The sequence below is a fragment of the Rhinolophus sinicus genome, chromosome 2 (genome assembly GCF_057876585.1).
Source record: "Rhinolophus sinicus isolate RSI-liver-muscle chromosome 2, RSI-T2T, whole genome shotgun sequence".
Taxonomy (NCBI): Eukaryota; Metazoa; Chordata; class Mammalia; order Chiroptera; family Rhinolophidae; genus Rhinolophus; species Rhinolophus sinicus.
In genome coordinates, this window is record NC_142502.1 from 175,760,460 (window position 1) to 175,785,018 (window position 24,559).

At 43.7% G+C, this 24,559-nt stretch overlaps 1 long non-coding RNA gene across 1 annotated transcript in view; it reads left to right on the forward strand.

The window, feature by feature from the left end:
• The first annotated feature begins 1,100 nt into the window (after positions 1 to 1,100).
• Positions 1,101 to 24,559, forward strand: part of LOC148758960 (uncharacterized) — a 283,519-nt gene continuing 260,060 nt past the window's right edge. The window contains exon 1 of the long non-coding RNA XR_016019876.1: positions 1,101 to 1,560. This is a non-coding gene — a long non-coding RNA (uncharacterized LOC148758960). The remainder of the gene's footprint in view (positions 1,561 to 24,559) is intronic.

Here is a 24,559-nt window from a genome sequence, read left to right on the forward strand (position 1 = left end):
ATAGTGAAAGTTCCTGCCCCAGTCCCTGATTGGTCCATTTCTATGCAAATGAGAAATCCAAATTTGCACAGTATAATTGGTCCAAATAGCACTGTCCCGATTGGTTGGAATCTCACATCCTGGTTGGTCATTATGAAACTGCCCTGATTGGTCAGTACAGATGCAAATGAGGTTATAGCTGTACAGCTCAGATTGGACAGGACAGGTCTCAGTCCATTGGTTGAAAGATGATTGCAGGAACTCCCTTATAAGCGTCAGCTCATAGAGCGGGGAGCACAGTGCAGGAGGCTGGCAGGTCAGTGTGCCATTTTTTTTTCCTGGTGTGCAGGGTGTGTGTGAGAGGCCCTGTCAACAATGGTTGCTAGGCTCTGAGTATGAATTTGAGCCCACTTAGCCACAAGGTTAGGTTTATTCCTTCTTGGGTTCAACACTTGATTATTGAAGGCTGATTTGTGAACATGTGAAAATGGAGAATTCTCTAGAAGCCTATGTGGGTTCTTGAAGAGCAAGCCACAGTGTGGTAACCATATTCCCAATTTTGTGGTAGTCTTCATAGATTATTATGTCGGGGAGTTGTGTTAGCTATGGTTGAGGCAGATCATACCTCAGGTTGGTATTTGTCAAAGAATCGCAGGACAAATCTGTGCACAGGGTGAAGAACTTCCAACTGCAGATGGGTATGCGTAGTAGGCGATTTTGGTATTGTTATGTGGCCATACCCAGAGATGCCGATCAACGTCAGTGTGACAGTAAATTTCTAGGGAAAGGCCACAGTCTTTATTAGTGATGCAGATGTAGATGACGTCGCCAATACTTAACAAATTTTGAGATGATGTGTAGAGAATCTATTGGTTGGCATAACAAGGCCCAAAGAATAGGCTTTAGTACTAAGCTAAGAGTAATGATAGGTGGTGAAACAGACAAAAGGTAGGACTGTGCTCTTGGGTGCAAACAGTCCTCTGCACGAATCCCGGGCTCAGAGGCAGTAGCTGCAGTCTGAGAGAAAAATGCAGGAATGCGGCTCTGGCCAGCAGTGTGGGTAGCTGCCCAAAGCCCAGTACAGACTCAGAGGTTAGCTGGGAAGCCTCTGGGTTAGCTGTATGTGGGTATCTGAAGGCATGTGTGGAGCAGAGAGACCCTGGCTGATTTCAAAGGGCCCGATGGGCAGATTCCAGGTCCAGGTGAGAATGAACTCCCTACTGCCATCTCACAGCTGTCCAAGACAGACGAGTTGTACGGGAGATAGGAGTAGAAGACCTGGTGGAGAGAGAACAAGCTACTATTACTCCTACCATTGTGTGAGAACTTCAGATGTGCCAGGCGCAGTGAAAGTGGGCACTGAAGCCCTGTATTGGTTCCCCTTTGCTGCTGTAACAAATTACTACAAAATTAGTGGCTTAAAGCAATACAAATTTATTATCTTACAGGTCTGGAAGTGGGAGTCCAAAATCGAGTTGTCTGCAAGGTCAAGTTCCTTCTGGAGACTCCTTTCCTTGCCTTTTCCAGTTTCAAGAGGTTGCCTACATTCCTTGGCTTTTGGTCCCTTCCTCCATCTTCAAGGTCAGCAGTGTAGCATCTTTTGTCTGTCTATCTCTCTGCTTCTGTTATCGTATCTCCTCTGACCCTGGTCCTCTTCCCTCCCTCTCAGAAGGACCCTGCAATTTTATTGGGTTCACCCAGATAATCTGGATTCATCTCCTCATGTCAAGATCCTGAGCTTAACCACATCTGTTAGGTTCCTTTTACCATGTAAGGCATCATATTCATAGGTTTCGGGATAACAATATGACATTATCTTTGGGGGGTTTGTTACTCTGTCAACCACAAGCCCTTTACATATTGTCTCATTTAATTTAATCCCTTACTATCTTGAAGAGTTGGAAATCATTTCCATTTAACAAATAGAGAATCAGAGCCACAGAAAGGTTAAGTTACACACTATACCACCATGAAACAGTGGGGCAGGAATTAGAACTGGGTTCTGACTCTAAAAGCCCCCTGACACTGTACACACATGTTAATATGATTCTTAGAGCCCATAATTCTGAGCACTAATAAACACTTTTCTTTAATGGTGTTAACTTAGTGGTGACTTTATTGCATCTTGTTTTTCTAAAATATCACATAGGTCAGACATTTCTGGCTGCTACTATGAAATTTAACTGGCCTCCCCTGCCATCTCATCAGCGTCCTCAGCTTTTTCCCCTCCTGGATTTTGTCACCTTGGGCCTTCTCAGCTATAGGAGTTTGGAACAGTGTTATTTTCTGAATTCATATCTGACAATCTTTGTAGACTAAAAAAAGTTACATGGCTGCAAAAGTTTGCTTTTCATGAAAAGTAACAGGGTTGTCAGGGAGAGTATAGAAAGAATTCCAGAAATGCAGGTTAAAAACCTAGTAATTCAACGAGGCAGCGGGAACAGCATTATGACATGGTATTTAGGCCCCAGGGAAGACGTAGAGTGGCCATCTCTGAAGCCTGCTCCCCCGTAAACTAAAGCTCAGGCCCAGCTAAGGTGGGCAGTGGAGAGGTCTCCTGCTCAGGCCCTCTGTGCTGGAACATTTCCTCCAGCATTTGAACATCCACAGCCCGTCTATCCCACTGCAAAGCTGAGGGAAAGATAAGCCAGTGCCCCATTTTACAGATGCACACCCTGAGGCTCAAAGCCATGCTCAAAGTCATATGACCAACTCGTGGCAGAGACTGGGCCAACAGTCGAGGATTCTGGGTTCTAGTCCTGGCTCTGCCACTAGCTGCTGCTCTGGGATATTGCACATGACAATGAGCGTATCAGCTCTTTTCTCTGGTCACCCTCCCAGCATGTTCTACCTTGACCATTCGTAACCATGGTATGTCAGCATTGTCTGCCCTCCTTCTGCACAGTGCTCAGCTGTGCTAGGCTGGGTCAGAGGTCAGAGCTAAGCTGCATGTGAGCTAAGCACAGCCTGTCTGAAGAGGGGCCTCGGGGGCATGTGGAGGAGGGTCCTTGATGACACCAGAAAGTATTTGCCAGCAAGAGAGTCTATAGGGTGCAGGAGGGACTTGGTTGGAGGGAGAGGCCATGAGCGGACTGTGCTGAGCCGGGGCTGGCTACCTGGAGAGGAGGAAGGGGCCTCAAATCCACAGACTTCGGCTCCTATTCACCTGCTGGGACCCAGCTGACCCTCCTGGCAGGTGGTTTCTAGATGCTTCACACGGCTGTGCCATGGCAACGTTCATCAAGCCTGTGTTATAAGGGTGGTACTGCCTGAGCCTCTGCCAGTCTAGAAGGGAAGGAAACTAACATTGTGAACGACTTGTTTGTGCCAGCCACTGGGCTAGAAAGGACAGAAACTGCCCTTACTAAGTGCAGTTTACTATTTCGTGCCGGGCACTGGCTAAGGGTTTTCACTGACCCTGAGTACAAGGAGGAATACAGTACAACTCCTGCCTTCGAGGAGGTCAAAGTTCACATTTCTGTGGCTCCCAGCCTTTACTAGACAACATAAGGACTAAACAGGGTGGGAATCGATGATAAACGGAAGTAGCAGGAGTAGGAAGTGAGGAATGCTGAGTTAGGAATAACCAGGACTTGGTTTCTTGCCAGAACTCTGGTCTTAGGGCATAAGAGGTGCTGCTTTTACAAAATTTCCCAATAGGGGGCTTGATTTTTTAAAAACAACATTCTGCTGCTGCTGGGTTTATTGTTCAGCTTGTGGTCCACTAAGCGTCTTGGATCTTCTTTTCCTATACTTGCATCTAGCTTTTGTGTAGTTGCCATCTTTCCCTGGAATGCTCCCAACACTCAGCATTCCTGTGACAAGATAGGGAAAACAGAGGAAATGATTTTTTAAATGTTCAACTGATTTTTTCCCTTGTTTTTTTTTTCCAAAAGAGCATTATTGAGTTATACTTTACAGACCATAAAATTTACCCATTTTAAGTGTGCAACTCAATCAATTTAAGTAATTTTACAGAGATGTGTAACCATCGCCACAACCAATTTTAGAACATTTCCATCACCAGAGGGAATAATTTAAGGGCACAATACAAGAAATATGGGTTTATTCAACCTACTTGCACATGCATTTCTGAAATTATTCTACTTAAAATCTGTCAGCAAATTTCGAGTTACTTCACAGTATACTTTTGTGAAAAAAGCAAACTGAAGTAGAAGAGCCCTGTGCCTGAAATCTTAAGAAACCATTATCCATTTTGCAGATCACTTCATTAATAAACAGATTATAACAAAAGTAATTATTTTGGAGATGGCAAGTGCCATTAGCTAATAGTTTGTGGTTGTCTACTGGGACTTATAAAAAAATCTTTTTAATTTGCTCTTCAAAAATCACTTACACCCACAAAACCACTTCAGTCAACAAAATAAATCTAGGTATGGGCAAATCTTAGTTACCATGGCAAAAACAGCTTTACCTTTTTGCCTTTTTAATTTGTTTCCAGTCAGATTTTCTTTCCTCTCAAGAACTAGCTGTTGTGTGGAAGGACTTGTCTGGTGAATCTCAGCCCTTAGCAAGTCGCCACCCTTCTGGCATGAAAGACACCATTCAGTCATCTAACCCTTTGGGAATGAAAAGTGCGCTGAATAATGGATGCTCAAATGGTGTCCATTGTAAATATCCATTTTAGAAAACCCAATGGTCAGAAAGTTCAGAATCTGTTGTTGGCTCCTCTGTCAGGTATGCCGCCGTTGCTTACATGAGCTGGTGCTTCTAATAGGACTTAATGGGCAAGGGTCAAATCCCCTTCCTTCTAACCTCACATTCTTTCCTCCTTCTGATGTAGACCCATCAGATACAGAGAACTGTTTATTCCTAACCAGAAAGAGAATCATTCGTCTAATAAAGGTATAGGAAAAGCATGATGCGAGGTTGGAAGCTCTTAAAATGCACTCACGTTCTATTTGTAAGAGTGTAAAGGGGTGAAATCTAGTACTGCTGTCTACCACTTATGAGAAAGACACAGATGCCCAGACACCAACTTGCGTCAGAGACTTATTTAGTATTTATTTGTTAAGTTCAAAAAAAATTAAGTTGTCATACATTCAGAGAAATGCAGGATCTCAAAGATACATCCTGATACATTTTTAGGTAGTGAACAAACTCTGATCAAGACTGAGAACAGGATCCACACTCCCAAGGCCTGCCTATGCCCCTCCCAATCCTTAGTGCCACAAAGTAACCAACATCTGGCTTCTATCAAAGTAGATTAGTGTTACTATGTAAATGGAATCACACAGTATGGTTTTTTTTCTTTTTTTTTTTTTGTATCTGACTTTTTCTGGCTCCTCATTAATATGTGTGAAATTCATCCATGATGTTGCCTATGGCAGTAATTCAGTCATTACATTGTTGCATCTAGTAAGTATCCTGTTGGGTGAGAATACCATGATGTAGTTAACCTTTCTACTATTGATAGGTATTTGAGTAGGTTCTAGTTTTTATCTATTAGAAATAGTGTCCCTGTGAACATTCCTTACACATCTTTTTTTTTTAAATTTTTTCATTAAATTTATTGGGGTGACAATGGTTGGTAAAATTACATAAGTTTCAAGTGTACATTTTTATAATACATCATCTGTGTGCTCACCACCCAGAGTCAGTTCTCCCTCCATCACCATGTGTTTGACCCCCTTTACCTTCTTCCACTTCCCCCCTTACCTTCTGGTAGCCACTAAACTGTTGTCTGTGTCTATGAGTTTTTGTTGGTTTGTTTGTCTTGTTCTTTTGTTGCTTTATATCCCAGTGTTATATCCCACATATGAGTGAAGTCACGTTTTTTTGTTGAGTTGCTGGATCACGGGAATGCAATGTTCAGCTTTAGTAGCTAGGATAATTAAGTCTTCCTAATTCTTTTTGTGTCAGTATTTTCAGGTTGTGATTTTTACAAAAGAATTTGTCCATTTCATCTAAATTGTCAAAGTTATTGGCACAAAGTTATTCATAACATCTCTTGCATCTTTAATATTTGTGTGAATTTTTTAGCGATGGCATCTTTTTTTTATTACTGATATTATTAATTTGTCCCTTTCTTTTTTTGGACCAGTGTTTCTAGGAATTTGCAAATTTTATTAGTCTTTTCAAAGAACCAATTTTTGGCTTAGTTGATTTATCTCTATTCTATATTTTTTTCTATTTCATTTTTTTTCTTGCTGTATCTTTATTATTTTTCCTTCTAATTTATTTGCTTTAAATTTGATGCTCTTTTCTAACTCCTTGAGATAGTCATTAGATCACAGATGTTCTGCCATTCTTTTTTCTAAAATATACATTTATGGGTATAAATTTTCCCCTTAAGCCTACTTTAAGGTTGATGTCACAGGTTTTTAACATGTGGTTGGTTCTTCATTACTATTCAGTTGAGAATATTTTCTAATTTCCATGGAAACTTCTAATTTCTGATATGTTTTTTGGCTGTCACTGTTTAGAAGTGTTATTTAGTAATTTCCAAATATTTGTGGATTTTAAAAATGTTTCATATTGATTTCTAGGATTTTTCCACTCCAGTAAGTGGACATACTCTGTTTAATTTCAATCCTTTGCAATTTATTGAAATCTGCCTTAGGACTCAGAGTATGGTTTATTTTACTTAATATCCCATGCATGCTTCAAAAGCATGTAATCCTGCTGTTATTGGGTTCAGTGTTCCATATATGACAGCAAGGTCAAGTTTGTTTATCATGTTGTTCAGGTCTTCTTCATATTTGCTGATTTATTGTCTGATTATTTAATCAGTAGGTGAAAGATGTATTTGAAATCTTCTACTATGATAAATCCATTGCTTTTCCTTTTAGTTCTGTCAGTTTTTGCTTTGCGTGTTTTAGTTTTTGTTTTTAGGTGCATACAAACTCAGATTATTAAATCTTTCCTCCCTCTATTAGCTTGTTAGTTATATATTCTTTTATTATTTGTTTAGTGTTGCCCTAGGGCAGGGGTTGGCATACTTTTTCTGTGAAGGGACAGATAGTAAATATTTTAGGTGTTAAGAGCCAAATACAGTCCCTGACTCCCTCTTTCTTTTCCTTTTTCTTCTTCAGCTATTCTTTAAAAATGCAAAACCATTCTTAGCTCCCAAGATATACAAAGTAGGCTGTGGGCTGGATTTGGGCATAGGTGATAGCTTGCCAAACTCTGCTAGGGATTTACCACATGTCTTAACAGAATCTACCCTTTAATTAATAAGTTTACTACTTCCATTTACCCAAATATATTCTTCCTTTTATGTTATTTTGGTCGTGTATTTTACTTCTCTATGTATTTAAAATCCCACAGATATTATTATTTTCACTCTTTTAAATAGTTAATACTTATTTTGATTTAGTCTTACATTTACCATTTCTGGTACTTTCTATTACTTTTTGTATTACTATTCTTCCAACTGGGATCATTTTGTCTGAATAACTTCCTTTAGTATTTCTTTTAATGAGTATTTGTTGACAATACATTTTCTTAATTTCTGTTTGCTTGAAATTTTTGTTTGTCTTCATTTTTAAGGGTATTTCCACTGGATATAGAATTCTGGACTAGCAGTTATTATTCTCCCTCACCCCCAGCATTTTAGCTTTGTCATTTTATTGTCTTCTGGCTTTGTTTGTTTGTTTTGAGTAGATCTTATTGCTTTTTTTTCCTCCTCTGGCTATTTTAAGATTTTGTTTTTGGTCACATTCTTTTTTTTTTTTTTTTTTTAAACTATAATATGATGTGCCTTTGTGTAGTTTTTATTTGTTTGTTTGTTTTATGTGTTTGAGTTTTGTTAGAGCTCCTTGAAACTGTACTTTGATGTCATTCTTGGTCTTTATCTCTTCAAATACTGATTCTTCCCGATTTCTCTCTTCTCCTCTTCTGGGATTCAAATTCCACATATATTGGTTCTTTTTACTGTGTCTCTATGCTTCTCTTTACCTCCCTCTCTCCCTCCCTCACCCCTCTAATCTTTTTTCTCCTACTTCAGTTTGATTATTTTTCTACTGCCTTATTTTCCAATGTACAAATCCTCTCTTTTGCTGCCTCTAATCTGCTGTTAAACCTATCTACAAGCTATCTATTGAACCCTTGATTTTAGTTCTTGTATTTCTCAGTTCTAGAATTTCTACTTGTTTTTGAAATAAATTCCAGTTTTCTATCTTTTCGTCTATTTTTTGAACATATTATTCCTAGATTTATAAAGTCTTTGTTTGATAATTTCAGTATCTGGGTCACCTATATGTCTTTTTTCTAAAGTCTCTGATATTTCAACTTGGTTTTACTTTATGTCTCCTGGTATGCTGAATAATGTTTGATTGAATACTAGACATTGTGAATGAAAAATTATTGAGTCTCTGGATAGTGTTGCCTTCCTTTAGAGAGCATTCCCCCAACTCCCCGACACCCCAAGTAGGCAATTAAAGAGAGGGCAGATCACCTTGACCCAGTCAGGATTTGGGATATTTTGGGGCTGGGTTTTAGGTCTCTGTCTGGCTTGTCTTTTTTTTTTTCCCAGTGTATAATCCTTTAGCTGTTTCAATGAAAATCTAGGTTATTTACTAAAACCTCTTCTCCATGATGGGCACTGAACTTCAACAATTTTTCTCCTTAGCATTTTGAGACTGCTAAAACTCTGACTGTTGTTTTCAGCCTTTTAGAAGCTGTTTACTGCTTAGGTTCTTTGCCTATTGCTCATCACATGGAAAGCTTAGGAATGAGAAAATTCCTTAAGGGGAAATCATATACAAAATGCCAGGCTTATTTCTATATGGGCCCTCTCTCCATGATAAAGGTTCCCTATGTTCTCGCTACTATGATTGCTTTGAACTCCAATTTTTATCTTCTCAAACCAGCAAGACAACTGTGGTTCTAGACCAACATTTCTTCTCTGTCTCAATAACACCCCCTGAGAATTGCCAAATGCCCTGAAGGGAAAATGTGAGGGAAAATTAGGGTTTACTTATTGAATTTCTCTTTTCTCCAGAATCTTGGTCCCTAAAGATTGGTCCTGGCTGCCTTTGTTACTCCATGTCTCCACATGTTAAGATGAAAACTTCTAATTGTTCCTAGAGGTGGGAGGAGGAGTGTGTGTGTGTGTGTGTGTGTGTGTGTGTGTGTGTATGTACCACAACCATTTAAAGTTGAGGCATTGCAAATTGTTAGAGATTCAAAGTTAAGCTACTTTGAGTGTGAGTTTAGCACTAATTGTGTTGTAACTGTTTGAAAACATGGATTTCACTTAAATTAGAGGTACACATGTGTTGGCTGTAATCAGAATTCAAAGGGCCTGGATTCATCACTTGTTTTGTTCTCATTCTCAAGGCTGCATATGGCAAGTCTCACCGGGTAGTTCCGGCAGCCCCTTTGGCTTGACCACATTCTGGGTCCCACCTGTGGCTTTATTGGCTGTTTTGATTCAGATTTACTTACATTTTACTCACAACTGTCAATCATTCTACAAACAATATCCTAATAGCATTAAATAATTGCAACATCTTATAAAAACCAGTCTTAACCTCATTGGAATCTCATTAAAAACCAGGCTGCTCTTTTTGCTAAATTGTTTTGTCTGGTTTTGTTTTCTCTGCATTGCCCAGGGGAACAGGAGAATAGATGGAATCACTGAATGTGGGTTCATACATTCAAATATTTTTTATCCACTTTCCTGAATTTACAAGATGAGGAAAGTGAAGTCCAAAGAAAGGAGGGGATGTCTCCAAAGTCACCCATGTAACTTGTGGCAATTAAGAACCAGAACTCAGACCTCCTGCTCCTGAGTCTAGCACCTCCCCCGCAAGGTGTGGGCTTTGGGCTCAGACATCGATTTGTGGATTTGGTTAAGCATGTCTTCAACTGAGCAATCACTAGCTGGTCAGCTGGGCTCTCCTTCGCCCATATCTGGAGGCTCAGGATGGTCACTGGCAGGTTTGAGAGCCCTCTGGGAAACTGAAAAGCCTGCAGGGATGAGATGCAGTCTCCTTAAATCAGGGGTGTCCAAACCGCGGCCTGCAGGCCAACTGCGGCCCGCAATCCATTGTTAATTGGCCCGCAGCAAATTCCAAAAATATTTTTAGTTTACTTAAATAAACCAGGTGAGGCAATACGTACTTCACCTCGAGTGAGTGGCCCGGCTGTTTGTGTATTTTACCGCATATGGCCCTTGGTGAAAAACGTTGAAAAAAGCTTGGACACCCCTGCCTTAAATGCTTATTTGTCGTCAAACAGCTCATGCAGTCTTTTCCATATCAGCACAAGGGTGGCAGCTCTTTGGACTGTTCGGTTCCACCGGCAGGTATTGACAAAGACCTGTGGTCCCAGCACTGAGATAGCCACGAACTGTTCACCCACTATAACCAACAGCATCTTCGTCAGAAGGACTTATCAGTAGGACGAGAGTTCACAGGCCGAAGAGAGAGAGAGACGGGAAGAAGGCTCAGACAGGAAGCCTTTTTATGATTTACTAACACACAAATGCTGGCGTCTCTCTCTTGAAAAGAAAAAGAAAACCACTGCTAATATTAATAATTATGCCAGCTTTTGTATCGCACTTTGCCGTTTACGGCGTGCTTTTGAATTCATTATCTCATCTCAGTGTGTCTGTGGGAGATGGGGGAAGTGGGGGCTCACTGAGGGCTGCCATCTTTGGGGAATTAGCAGCTTTTGTTTCCCTGGGAACCCAGCCTGGTAAGGTGGGTGGGCGCTATCTGAATGGGTGGGTGCTGAGGTTATCCTTGCTGTGAAAGTCCACACGAGGATGACCCCCTGAGTTGCTGTTTTCCGTGGAACCTAGAGCAAGACTCTCCAGACCAAAAGCTGGCTGTCTGTCCTAGTTTTCCTGACTGGAACTTCATTTCTCCTGGAGGTGAAAGCGTGGCTGGTGCTAAACACCCTCCCTGGCCCTTGTCGGCCACCCTGCGGAGTGCCCTGTCCTTGGGCCCCTGGCCCCGGTAGAGACCTCCTTTAACACAGCTGGATCCCCACTGGGACAGAGTGGCTGCTATTGATTGGACTTTGCCAAGTGGCACAATCCTGACATCCCCTCTGCCCTGGGTGCCCATTCGTAATAGCCCCTTTAGACATTGTAGGTGGTAGAGGGGCTGAAATTCAACTGGCAGCTATTATAATAGGTGCAGGAAACGTGGCTTCTAAAAATTTTCCACAACTAGTCTCCTCTTGCTTTCTTGCTGATGGCAGGAAAGACAGCAATGATAACAAAAACACAAATACCACCCCCACCCCCAAGAACAGTCTTTAACCTTGACAATGAAAGTTAACGTTATTTAAATGGTGTCCCTCCCCATGTCCCAGTAAATAAATCAATTAAAATGCATCCTCTGCTTCAGGTCTGCGACTCACGCTCATGAGGGCTTTCTCCCGTCTTCCTCTTGCCTGCTTTCCTAGGGGGATGCTTGTGCTCAGGACGTCTTCATGTCTCCTGGCTTTGATGGGCTTGCCTAGTCCACACACTGTCCTCTGGCTGAGGGGCTTGCCCACGTGTTCCGGCGCAGTCTCTGGCCTCTCCAGATCCATTGCTGAAATGCCCACTGCTGGGGGGCGTAGTCTGCTTTCTTGGCACAGGTGGAGCATAGCGAGTGCCCGTGGGGCTTGGTGGGACAGAGCCCCTGTTCCTTATACAACACTCCTAGGACAGCAGCAGAGGAGGGGGGGTGTCATCGTGGGGCCCCATACATTTCTTTGAGCCATTCCTAATTTTCCACCCGGTACCCAGGTGGATACCTTGCTTACGAGGTGGATTTTCTGAGGACACCCTGCTTTTCCTGAGACACACCGTGGGAGGTCAGGAGTAAGCTGCCGTATGCGGGGCTTTCCCTGCAAACCCACCCATTTCTCTTCTTCCTCAGAGGTTTCAACCATTGGAAGGAGCCAGATATTCACATCTGACCTCTTCACCTTCCTTTCCCCCACTTTTCCGGCTCCACTACTAACAATGGGATTATGTTCTGCTTCATTTTTCAAGTATTTAGAAGCATCTTTTCATCACACCCTGTTTCCCTGCTCTGTGACCTTCTTTGAAGCCTTCCTCCACCTTCTTTGGGCACGAGGTATCATCTAGCCTGGTTGAAGGGATGCATGGAAAAGAAAAAAAATCTGGATATCTGAAATTACACGCGAATCATTTCCAACATCATGGCACTTTATAAGCTCAGGGTTGGCATGGAATGACAAGCCCCTTGGACTTAGCAATTCACCTTCTTTGGGTCAGGTCCCCACAGCCCCAGCCCTGCCCTGCTCCACCTTCTCCATGTGGCCACAGCAGCCAAGCCACATATGTGACCTGTAGGCCTTGGGACACTTTCCCAGGCTTAGCTTTCCTTACGCTAAGCTTCAAGCGTTTTAAGCGTTAAGCCCACTTAAAACAGAAGTATTTGCCAAAAAAAAGGGCTGGTGAGTACTCTGAATAGACTTTTGGCAGTGGATAAGCTTTCACATTCACTATCTTAATTCCTGAATTTTTCTTTACGTGCACTTAGACCAGGAATCCAGAAAGTTTACCCTTTGGATACGTTATTAAATAAAATAACATTTTGCTGATTCAGGGGCCAACCTTTCAGGAAACAGCTAGAGCCAGAGGTGGTTTGCACACTGTAATTTGTACTCCCTTATGGTCTTTTAAAATAAAGATGAGCAGTGGGCAGTAAATGCCATGGCTTCACGAGAATCAGTTATCCTGGGGAATTGGAGTGGGCAGAAGGGGGCTTGTGCTTTATTTTGGCATTGAACTGCACAGTTTGTTAACCTGATCTCTCTTTCCCTCCAAATATCTACATGGTTTGAGGCTTGGCAAAGGAGGGCACGTATGAGTTCCAATAAATTACGTTACAGTTTTAAGCCAGCTTGTCCATGTGTCTGTGGAGTGAATGTGGAATCAGGACGGGGTTCAGTCGGGCTAATTTAGGGGCTCCTGGTGGCATCACAAGGTGGAAAGATGTACATACATGGCTTCAGGTCAGATTAGATCCTGCCTGAGGAAAGAAGCCTTTATTCCTCTCTGGCCCTTCTCTTGGTGCTCACTCATCACTCTGCCTGCTGGGTCCCTGCCTTTCCTTGTGCATCTTTATACCGGTCTCAGCTTTCCCCCAAACACACCCCTACCTTCCAGCTTTGGAGTTTTACTCAGGCCCTTTCCTGCTGGTGCTGCACCCTCTGTCGCCTCTCTGAATCTGCCAGGATCCTCTCAGGTCAAGGTCTTCTCCTGCTGTGGCTTGCTCTCACCACCCCTGGACAGGCCGTCTCTCCATGAGCTCCTGCAATGTCGGGTTCTGAATTACGTGGCCTTTCGAATACACAGGCTGGCTCTGCTGCTTGCTTTGTATGTGTCCTTGCCATAGCCTCCTTGTCTCTTTGGTTTTCCTGAGACTAAGATGGGATTCCTTTCTTTCATTCTTGCATTGTCCACCTTGAGTCTTGGCTCATTATGATAATAACTGGCGCCTGGGTGACTGATGACATCTTTCTTTTCCTCCATAAAATAAAATGCAACGGATGCTAGTTTCTTTACATCTGAATCACCCCCATCATTCAGAAATGATGGGACAAAGCTGCATCTGAATGAAACCTTGCTAATTCCTCCTCCCCTAGCTGGCCTGTGCCTCACCCCCCACCACCAAACCCCAGGCAGGGACTCTGTGGCTCAGAGAACAGGCTGTATCACCTTGTTCATCAACAACGAAAGTTGGACGTGCCTTTACCTCGGGGATGGGATTCTTGGTGTTCTAGTAAAATCATGAAAACAACGTGACTGTATCAGAAATACAGGGATATACCATCTCTCCTCAATGTAGCCAGAGCAAAGTTTTTAGTAAATGCCAATTTTTCAGAAAAATCAAAGCAGGGAATTTTTCTGCAGATTTTTATTGGACAAAACAAGTCTCTTCTGTTAGGATGATGATGATGAGATGACATGTGGGGATAGATGGACGCTCAAACTGGCTGAGTTTCTTCCTTCCTTTTTGTAACTGAGTGTGGACACATGGAGAGTCAATCTCTTGTTTTCTGAAAGTCCCACGAATGTCGTCCCTGTCTATGTCTTGGTCCATCGTGGTTGTATTGTAACAACATTTCTGTAGCAATGGGGGTCCATGCAATCTAACTGCTTGAAAGGAACATGTTTTCCCACGTTGGGGGCCAGCCTACTTGCTGCCCTCATCTGGTCAGGGCGATATGAGTGGTTTGTGTACCTGTATGTATACACACGGAAACAAGGCCATGATTGACTGGAAGAAAAGCTGCTCAATCCAAGTGTTTTGTTTACATGGCACCAAATGGCCAGAATCATCTGTGAATTTTTTTCCTCTCTAAAAAGATGGAATTGACTGATTGTTTCGGCAGCTGGGAGGCACAGGTATATTGAAACGCTCCAAAAGCTCCAAAGATTTCCCCAGGTGATCTTATCCATACCCATGCCTTTAATGTCGCCTCTATTCTGGTGGTCCCTAATTTGCATCCCAAGGAAGGCTCATTTCCCACAGCCAATCATCTGCTTGGCAACTCCAGGTGGGTGTTACACAAGCATCTTAAACCAACTGTGTCTCTAACAGAGCTCTTGATGTTTCCTCAAACCCATTCCTTCTCCACTCTCTTCCACCTCAGTAGATGGCACTTTTCAAAATTTAAATTGGATCCCATCACTCCTTTTCAAAACTTTTCACTGGATCCTTTTGCACTGAGAATAAAATCCGAGCTCCTTCTCTTGATTTGTAAGGTCTTTCCTGATCTGCCCCCGTTATCTCTGCCACTCTGTCTGGTCCCTCTTGTTTTTCCCCCAGGTTCCAGCTGAAAGAGTGCAATACAAGCTGGGTTGGCTGCTCTTGGAGAAAGTGCCTCAGCTGTGGGTGAGTTGGGTGGGGCGAGGTCCCAATGAGTTAGCAAAGTGGAGCAGCAGAGCTCACCAGGCCAATCAGATTCAGATTTGGCCTGTGGGGGTGGGCTCAACACAGGAAAGATGGTGCCTGCCTGCTGGCTGAGTGGGAGGAGGCCCTCTCACAGGGAAAATGGCAACTGTCCTCCAGACCTGCTCTGAAGCCACATACGTCAGTCTGTCCCCTGTATGTCTCTAACACCTCCTGAGTTGCTGTCCCTCCGTCTGAACTCAAGGTGAATGCCTGCGAGTGAGAGAGTCCATGCGTGGTGCATTTAACACGTTGCGTACGGATCACGAGAATCTTCATTTTTTCTGAGCCATGCGTTAAGGACGGATAATGAGAATTTCAAAAGATTGGGCAGAGAGCAGTGAGAGGCCAAGACAGGAAGGTGAGACTAGTGGCGATAGGGAACCAGCTGTGAAAGTGCCTACGCAGAGGGCCCCCAAGGAAGACAATCCGGCCAGGCTCTCGGGAGATTTGGCCACGCATCATCTGGAGCCCATAGTGGGAAGAGGAAAGAAAAAATATCACACACGGGTGTGTAAAGTGTGCGCATCAAAAAAAGTGAGAAGTGAAACTCGGTACATATGCAATTTTTGCCGTGTCCCACTGCACAAAGGAAGCTGTTTTCTGCAGTATCACACCAGGAGGGGTTACTAACATCATAGGTGAGTAAATCCTAAAAAATTCCATAGAAAAATAATAAATGACATAGAAGCATTTACGCTTTAAAGAGAAGAGTGCATTTTAAAGTAGTTTCTTTTAAAAACCTGCCGGAACAGAGGGGTATGAGGGATTTAAACCCCGCCGTACGCAACGTGTTAAGAGGCTGTTTGGGTTTCCCACAGCCTTCTGTCCCACCAGGATGGTTGGAATCCCCACTGTTTTTCACAGCCAGGTGTTGAGGGGGCTCCTCTTCCTGGCACCAGAGCTCTGTGCTGGGGAGGCTGTTGCTGGGTCTCTTGCTCCTCTGGGGGGAACCACCATGGCCAATGTAGCCCTCTCAGTTCTAAACCACCACACGGAGGTTTCGGGCCAGCCCTTTTCGTGTCTGCCTCTCCTACCAGTCTTGACGTGGCTTCTTCTTTATATCCTTAGTTATAAAACTTATGTTCAGCCAGTCTTCAGGTGGTTCTCCAGGTTGATTGTTCTATAATTTAGTTGTAATTTTAATGTGTTCATGGAAGAAAGCAGGCACAGTGTTTATCTACTCTGATACCTTGGATCTCTCTAGATGGCACTATTATTTACCGAGTTTCCAAAACCAAAATCTAGGAGCCATCTGTGACCACATGGCTGACTCCTAAGGTCATAGCTGAAAAGCCACTTGTCTAGTGGGGACTCTCCTGACCACTCCACATGAGCACATTCTCCATCTACTTTGATGTTTTCCATCACAATTCTTAGTTTTATTCCCAGCACTTCACATTTTGGAACTACTTAGTTATCCACTTGTTTATTGTCTGGTTCTGAGAGGTCAGTGCCATATCTCTATTGTTCATCTTGTATCCCCAAGGCCTAGTACAGTACTGGACCCATAGTATTCAACTAGTAACAAATATTCGTTGAAGAAATGCCAAAGTCCTACACATGGAGCTAGTAATACCCGCTTAGTTTCCTTACCCCACTGGGTTAGCAGAGACGACGGGTATGAAAGTGCTGTGTAAACCACAGAATAGTATCAATGATGTCAGTGGTTTACTAAGTACAGGGGGAGAAACAAGTATGGGAACAAAAAGACTCCAAGATTGATTGAAAACCAAAAGCAGCACTGGCTCTCCTACTTCTAGAAAGAGAGTAAATTAGAGAGCTGTTTCCAACCCAGCAGTGATGGCAGTGGGACAACTTTGTAAGGTATATTTCCTTACTTTTTTTTTTTTTTTTTGCCTTGGATGCTGAATGCTAAACTTGGTATTCAATTATCATGCAAAAATTTGTTCAAATTTTTTTGTTAAAACAAATAATGTTTGGTGAAAGTACCTAGCATGCTGCCTGACCCACAGAGGAAATTCAATAAAGTCCATGCGAAAAGTCTTAGATTTTATTGTATCTTTGGCATATTTATGGTAAATTACCTCATATCCTCTTTGGAAGCAAGAAAAGCATCAGTTTTATTACTTCTTACTATAAAATAAAAGTATTAGTAAAAGCCCAAAGTGGAAACAATCTGAATGTCCATCAGCTGATAAGTGGATAAATAAAATGAATGTATCTATATAATGGATTATTATTAGGCAATAAAAACATGAAATACTGATACATACTACAACATAGATTAACCTTGAAAACATTATACTAAGTCTAAGAAGTCACTAAAGGCCATATATTGTATGATTCCATTTATATGAAATGTCCAGGATGGACAGATCCATGGAGACAGAAAGTGGATTAGTGGTTGCTTAGGGTTGGGGGGTCTGGAGGAAATGGGGATTGATTGCTAATGGGTGTGGAGTTTCTGTTTGGGGTAATGAAAACGTTCTAAAATTGATGGTGATGATGGATGTACAGCTATTTGAATACAGTAAAAACCATCCAATTGCAATTTAAATGGGTGAATTGTATGGTATGTGAATTATATCTCCATAAAACTGTTAAAATTGATTAATTAAATTAAAGTAAGGGCGCCCCTGGCCCTCTGATGATAGCAAGACTGAACAGGCCAATCAGAGTGGGTTTGTATCAAATGCCAGCTTTGGTTGGACCTGGGTAATACGTTCGCCCTCTGTCCCTCCCTCCTTTCTTCATCCCTCCCTCCTTCGCTTAAATATTTTTTCAGCATTCTGCTGGGGACCCTGACCCAAAAATGAGTTAGACATGGCCTTTATCCTCAAGGAATTAGGTTTCGTGGGGGCAGAGCAGCGTGGAAAGGAGATGTGGAAAGAATGAGCGCAGTTAACACAGACCAGTAACTCCCTGGGCACAGAGTTTTGTGGGGATTCCGGCAAACAAGGTGGTGTCTGTGTGGAGGAACGTGTTTTGTCCCTGCAAATACTGTTTGATTTCTTCATTCTTATGTGAATTCAACAGTCACAGTGTGAGATACTGGGGATACAGAGATGAATAAGTGCCTGTGTCCCCAGGGGGTGGGTGGGACACATGAGCCATCTCCGGTGGTGACCTGGCAGGGTAGGGGCCGGAGACGGAGGGCCAGCTCAGAGGGAACTGCGAAGCTTCCTGCGCGGTTAGGGTTGGAAAGATGAGACTGCTCAGCTTGGCAACACAGCTCAGGGGCTGGTGTGTTGCAGATAGTTTGTTTCAGGGAGGCCACATCGCTTTCCTGACCTGCTACTGGCCTCACCAAGGCAGAGGGCAGTGTGGTGGCGTCTTCTGGGCCAGGCGATCCTACTGAGCTGGCAGGGAGTGGCTTTGAGGCTGGAAGGGCTCCCTTTCTGCGGCACGGTCTTTTCTCTGGCGCAGGTGAGGTACCCCGCTCCCCAGAGCTGAGAAGGGTATCACTTCCACTTGGGAGAGGTGAGCCGGTTCTGGTCATGTCCCGAGTCTGCACTGCAGGGCAGGCTGGCCTGGGAGACGCCGGGCTCTGTGCCGGATGTTCGCCACTAGAGGGAGTGCCATGTCGTTCTCAGTCACCAACACTGGGCTCCCAGGGCTGCAAGCGGGGCTGGGCGGCAGCCAGGGCTTGGGGGTTCCTGGGAAACTCACTCCTTTGCTCTTTTCCATTTAAAGCTGTCTCAGAAGCATCTGGACTCCAGAATCCTTAGCATTGTTTGTCAGGAATTTGCAGAGCCCTTGAATTCCAGATGCAGTCTGAGGCCTGTTACAAACCCTGGGATGGCCTAGGCAGGGAGTCTGGTAGCCCAGAGAAGCTGTTCCTTCTCCTAGCACTTGAAGACCGGAGAAAAGCAGCAGTCTCAGCTTTGTTCCTCTGTGGGGAGGGTGGTCTGACCCTCAGAGCTGCAGAGGGCAGGCCCCTGGTCTCTGGGCAGGGCCTCAGCTCTGTGCCACTGGGAAAGGTAGAGGAAGGGAGAAGATGGGTGGCAGGACTCAGGAACGAGGTGAGGCCAGGTTGGCAGGACCTGTAGCTGGTGTTAGAGACGTGGAGACAGGGAAAGCTGTCTCCTGTTACCTCAGCTATGGGGCCATTGGAGCTATTGGGTACGGTGGGGCAGGTCAGAGTGGAAATACTCTAATTTGGCTCTCATGGTTCTACTGTGGCTTTCTTGGCATAGCCCTTATATAATGGGCAGTGAAAGATTCCTTGTAGATGCCCCTAGTTCCTGGCTTGAGAGGCTCCCACAGGTTTATGTTGGGCTCGCCTCCTGTAGTGACTGGCTGATAGCTGCCACAGTTAGAGGCAGGGCTAGAATTGGACAAAGTATACAGAGAATAAGACTGGTCCGTGGCCACCACTAACATGGCCACTAAGGTCTCGAGACACATCCCAGACATTTTCTGCTGCAGGCCCTGCTGAGGGTGCAGGAGGCTCCAGCCCGTTTTCTCCCTCCCGCATTGACTCCTGGGTCTGGTAGATAAACTATCCTTCACAGTCCCTGGGCACAGGCAGCAGGGTACAGGGGTGCAAACCGGGGACCTGTGTGCTGCAGGAAGCCCGTGTACAATCTGCAGCGGGAGCTGGTCAGGGCCAGCCTGCTGAGGCTCCTGTCACTGCTGTGGTTAATGTTGGTGATTACCATGGTTACCTGAGGCCGGAAGCTCTGACAGTCAGAGGCAGAGCAGGAGAAGGATGTCGTCTCCCTGCTTGGAGCCACATGGCTGCCTCTGCCTCTCCAGGCAGATTTCTCCTGGGAAATACAAGAGCCTGGACCAGAGAAGTTATTCTGCCAGGTTCAGCTGATCCATGCGTCATCAATCGCAAAGTGTTGGGGGACTTTTGGGGGGACTCTGTTGTGGGCATATTCAGTGTGAGGGAGGCAGAGTGGGGCATCTGGGCCCTGCCCTTAGTTTGCTCAGTCTTGGGAGGACAGAGGAGGAAGAGACACTGGATGAGTCCTCAGGGAGCTCAGAGTCAGAGGAGGGAAGCAGTTTGAGGGGAAGATGGAGAAATCAGCACAGACGCGTGAGGATCCCGCGGTGACTTTCCAGGCCTGTGCCTCCACTGCTGGCTTGGGGCTGTGATTGTACCCTCTCAACAGGGCACTGGCCTGGGAGTCAGGACACCTGCTTTGCTGGTGGTTAGGAGCTCGGGTTTCAGCTGGGTCCTGGATTCCTCATCTGCCAAATGGGGTTAATGATTATGAATCCCCCACCTACTTCAAGTCTGTGAGGAGGGTTTTTGTAAATGAATAATTTTGTGTATTGAAATGAGCCAACAAGTTTCAAGCCTTTGGAGAAAAGGCCTTATTTATTATTATCAACTCATTGAGCAGAAATTCCATTTATCTTCTTTGCTGCCTCTCCAGTGTTGCATGAACTGAGAACCATATTATCTTGGTGAGATGAGGGGACTTTGCATAGCCACCCAGGTCCTAGCCCTGGGGATTCCTGGGGGCCTGGGGAGGCCAGGTGGGGCTTCATCTGAGCTCAGAGGGGATACCAGGACCAAGAGCAGAACAGGAACTTCAGGTCCAAGCGCCTCAGCAGAAACGTAAAGGTTCTCACACAAGGTGCCTAGCCTGGGGTGTGAGATCTGGGGGGAAGGAGCAGGAGCAGCTTCTGCTTTGGAAGCTGCCTTTTCCTTTGGTTCATTATCATTAGATGCTCACTTTAAAAATGACAAAATACAGACATGCGAAAAGAGAGAGAGAAAGAACGAAGAAAGGCAATTAAATCACATATAGTAAATGAATTAAATTCTGATGCTTGGTTCTGGTACTTGGTTCTGATACATAGAACGTCCCCATAAGTACCTAAGGCAATGAATGAATTCAGAAGACTGTAAACTCTCTGACAAACAGCTTCCAGACTTTTTAAAATAATAATTTAATTTTTTTTAATCATAGCATAGTTCATAGCAAAATTGAGAGGAAGGTATGGAGATTTTCCATAGACACCCTGCCCCCACACATCCCCCTCCCCTGTTCTCACCATCAGAGTTCTCACCATCTGTACCCCTCATCATAGTGGTACATTTGTTATAATTGATGAACCTACACTGACACATCATTATCCCCCAAAGTCCATGGTTTACATTAGGATTCACTCTTGGTGTTGCACATTCTATGGGTTTGGACAAATGTATAATGACATGTATCCATCATTACGGTATCACAGAGTATTTCCACTACCCTAAAAAGAATTATTTCCTCTTTGCTGTTTAGGAAGATGAACTATTTGGTCCTGCAAATCATGGCTCCTGAAGGAGCTGCTTTTTAAATTCTTTTGTCAAAAAACTCTCAGGTGATATGACTGAGGGTTCTGCCGTTCACCCCATTTTGTCACATTTCCTGGCCTGGATAAAGCCATGGAGCAAATGCTGTCCCCATATTGGTAGCACACAGCTGGGAGAGGAAGCTGGCTTATTGGCTGACAGGCTGGATAAAGGGGTCTGAACGAAGAGAAACTCAGTTGGGACAAACATAAAGTTCTCCAGTGAGGCTTCCCTCCACAAAGGACGGACCAGGTACACGCACAGGGAATGACAGAGATGCTGCTCGAGATCCAAGTTACGTCATGCCCTTTCCTGCTTAAAGTGCAGCAATGGCTTCCTACTGCACGCAGAGTAACTCCATGCTCCTTCGATGGTCAGCCAGATCTGCAGATCTTTTTGTGCAGGCCCTTCCCTGCTCACCATGTTCCTGACACCCTGGCTTGCGTTCAGCTCCCTTCACATCTTAGGCGCTTCTAAGCCGCATGACTGAGCTCACCCAGCCAGCTTGCTCAGTGCTCCCGCCCACACTCGCCGTGGTGGCTGGCCTTCTTCCTGTGCCTCAGGTCTCCACCTCTTTGGAGAGGCCTTCCCTGGCCATTTTATTTGAAGTAGCTTTTCCTTTTCCTCCCTCATATTACCTGTTCTTTTTCTTCACAGAGATGCTTACTCTTCTGAATATCATTGAGGAATCAGAATTTAGTTAATAGTTGTGAACACTGAGAAGGAATATATCTGCCAAGAAGGACTCCTTGTGGTTAATTGGGCCCCAAATCATAAGCAGAGTCTAGCAGCCATTGTCCACAGAGGCCTCTTATGCACACTGCATTTCAGGGAAAAGCCGGACTGAACTGCTAGCCTCCTACACTATTCTTGTTGTCTGAACTGACCCTTATAAAGGAACTCCCAGTATCATTTATCCACCAATGGGCTGAGATGTGCCCTGTCCAATAGAATTGTGCAACTATATCCTCATTTGCATTTATACTGACCAACCAGAACATGGAAAGCCAACCAACCAAGACAGTGCTATTTGGATCAATCCAACTGTGTGAATTTGGATTCCTGATTTGCATAAAAATGGACCAATCAGGAGCCAGGATGGAAACTTTATAAATGGTGGCCTTCCCTTCCTCTTGCAGAGCACACTTTCCATTTAAGGGTAGGTGGTGTTTCTCCAGTTTGCAAACTATTCACCTGAATAAGGTTTCTCCTTTTCTGACACCCCAGATTGGGGACACTTGTCATTAGATTGGTGACAGAGAAATTTTTATTTTTTTAATTAAATTTATTGGGGTGACAATTGTTAGTAAAATTACATAGATTTCAGGTGTACAATTCTGTATTACATCATCTATAAATCCCATTGTGTGTTCACCACCCAGAGTCAGTTCTCCTTCCATCACCATATATTCGATCCCCCTTACCCTCATCTCCCACCCCCCACCCCCCGCCCCCGTTACCCTCTGGCAACCACTAAACTATTGTCTGTGTCTATGAGTTTCTGTTTCTCATTTGTTTGTCTTGTTCTTTTGTTGTTTTTGGTTTATATACCACATATCAGTGAAATCACATGGTTCTCTGCTTTTTCTGTCTGACTTGTTTCGCTCAGCATTACTCTCTCAAGATCCATCCATGTTGTCACAAATGTTCCTATATCATCTTTTCTTACTGCCGAATAGTATTCCATTGTGTATATATACCACAACTTCTTTATCCATTCATCTATCGAAGGACATTTTGGTTGTTTCCATGTCTTGGCCACCGTAAACAAAGCTGCAATGAACATTGGAGCACACGTGTCTTTATCTCTAAATGTTTTCAGATTTTTTGGGTAGATACCCAGAAGAGGGATTGCTGGGTCATATGGCAATTCTATTCGTAATTCTTTGAGAAACCTCCACACTGCCTTCCATAACGGCTGCACCAGTCTGCATTCCCACCAACAGTGTATGAGGGTTCCTTTTTCTCCACAGCCTCTCCAACATTTGTTATTGTTTGTCTTGTTGATGATAGCCATTCTGACTGGGGTGAGGTGAGAGAAATTTTTTTGACCCATTTTTTTCCCTCTCCAAACTTCTTTCCATGGCCTCTTCCTGGAGTTTGTATCTCCTACATTTACAGGACAATTAAATTAACCACATTTACCAAATTCCATCAAATCCTCAGCAAGCCATTTCTATAGGCTCTCAGACCTGTCCGTCCCTGACGAGTGTTGTTCCTGTCATGGGAGGACCTCAGCTTTACAGGGAGGATTATGAGGTTGGAGCTCAGAGAGACTGAAAGGCCTCTGATGCTGCTGCAGCAGCAGGAGGAGGAGGCACCGCCGACAGGGCCCTCTGGAAAGAACGAAGAAGGGAAGTGGCTGAATGCTCACGTATAGCAGGGACACTGCTGACCCAAGCCAGGATGTTCTCTGTGATGACAGGTGAGCAGTTTTCTAAGCACCTCTACCTCAACTTACCCAGCACAGATATGCTGAAAAGTGGTTTTTAAAATGCCTTTGACTCTTATCTCTCTTACACCACCCTCTGAAATGGAATCTCAAACACTTTAGCAGGGTTTGATAGAGAAAACAGTAAGCAGATAGAGGTTCAGGCAGAAACAGAACAGGAGTCAAAAGCCCTGGAGAAAAGCATGAATGGGCTTGGAGATGACAGATAAAATAGCAGAGACATTTATACGGGTCTCCCCTACCTCTCAGAACAAAACAATTATGAGATAAGAGAGACATGGATGGGAGGAAGTTCTTTCATTTTTCACATAGCCTGTTTATGAAGAACAATAAAGAAGATACATGAACTCAGTAAATAGGTTGTTACAAATATAGCGGTGGATTTGAAAGGCCAGGGTTTTCTCCCCTCTTTTGGATAAAGCTGTCATATTAAAAAAAATATTATATATACATATATAATATATGTATACAATATATAATATATGTATATATTATATATGTATACAATATATACATATATAATATATATATGTATTATAATATATAATATATATATATATATTTGCTTTTGCTTGCTTCCAACCCCCCCATTTTTTTTTTTTTCCAAAAAGCAATAACTGGCACTAGCAGTTTGTTACAATTGGCAGAAAGAGTTACCACTTTTATTTAGGATTTGGAAATGCAATCAAAGAGGGGCAGATTGGAGCTTGAATTAAATGAAGCTTAAACAAGCAAAAAGAAAAATCTCTGCTGGTCTTTTAAACAAACAAACACAAAAATTACAGCTCCTTGCTGTTAATTTGAAGCTATAAAAATTTTGACAGTCACACTTGATAAATGGTGCCAAACAGAATGGTTGCTACTTTTTGTGTTAAGTACTGAATGTTCTGATCATTTTAAAAAGTAAAACACCATTGTTTTTGGAAACTCTTAGGTGGGATCTAACTAGCTTATTACATGGGAATTCACAGTGAAGAC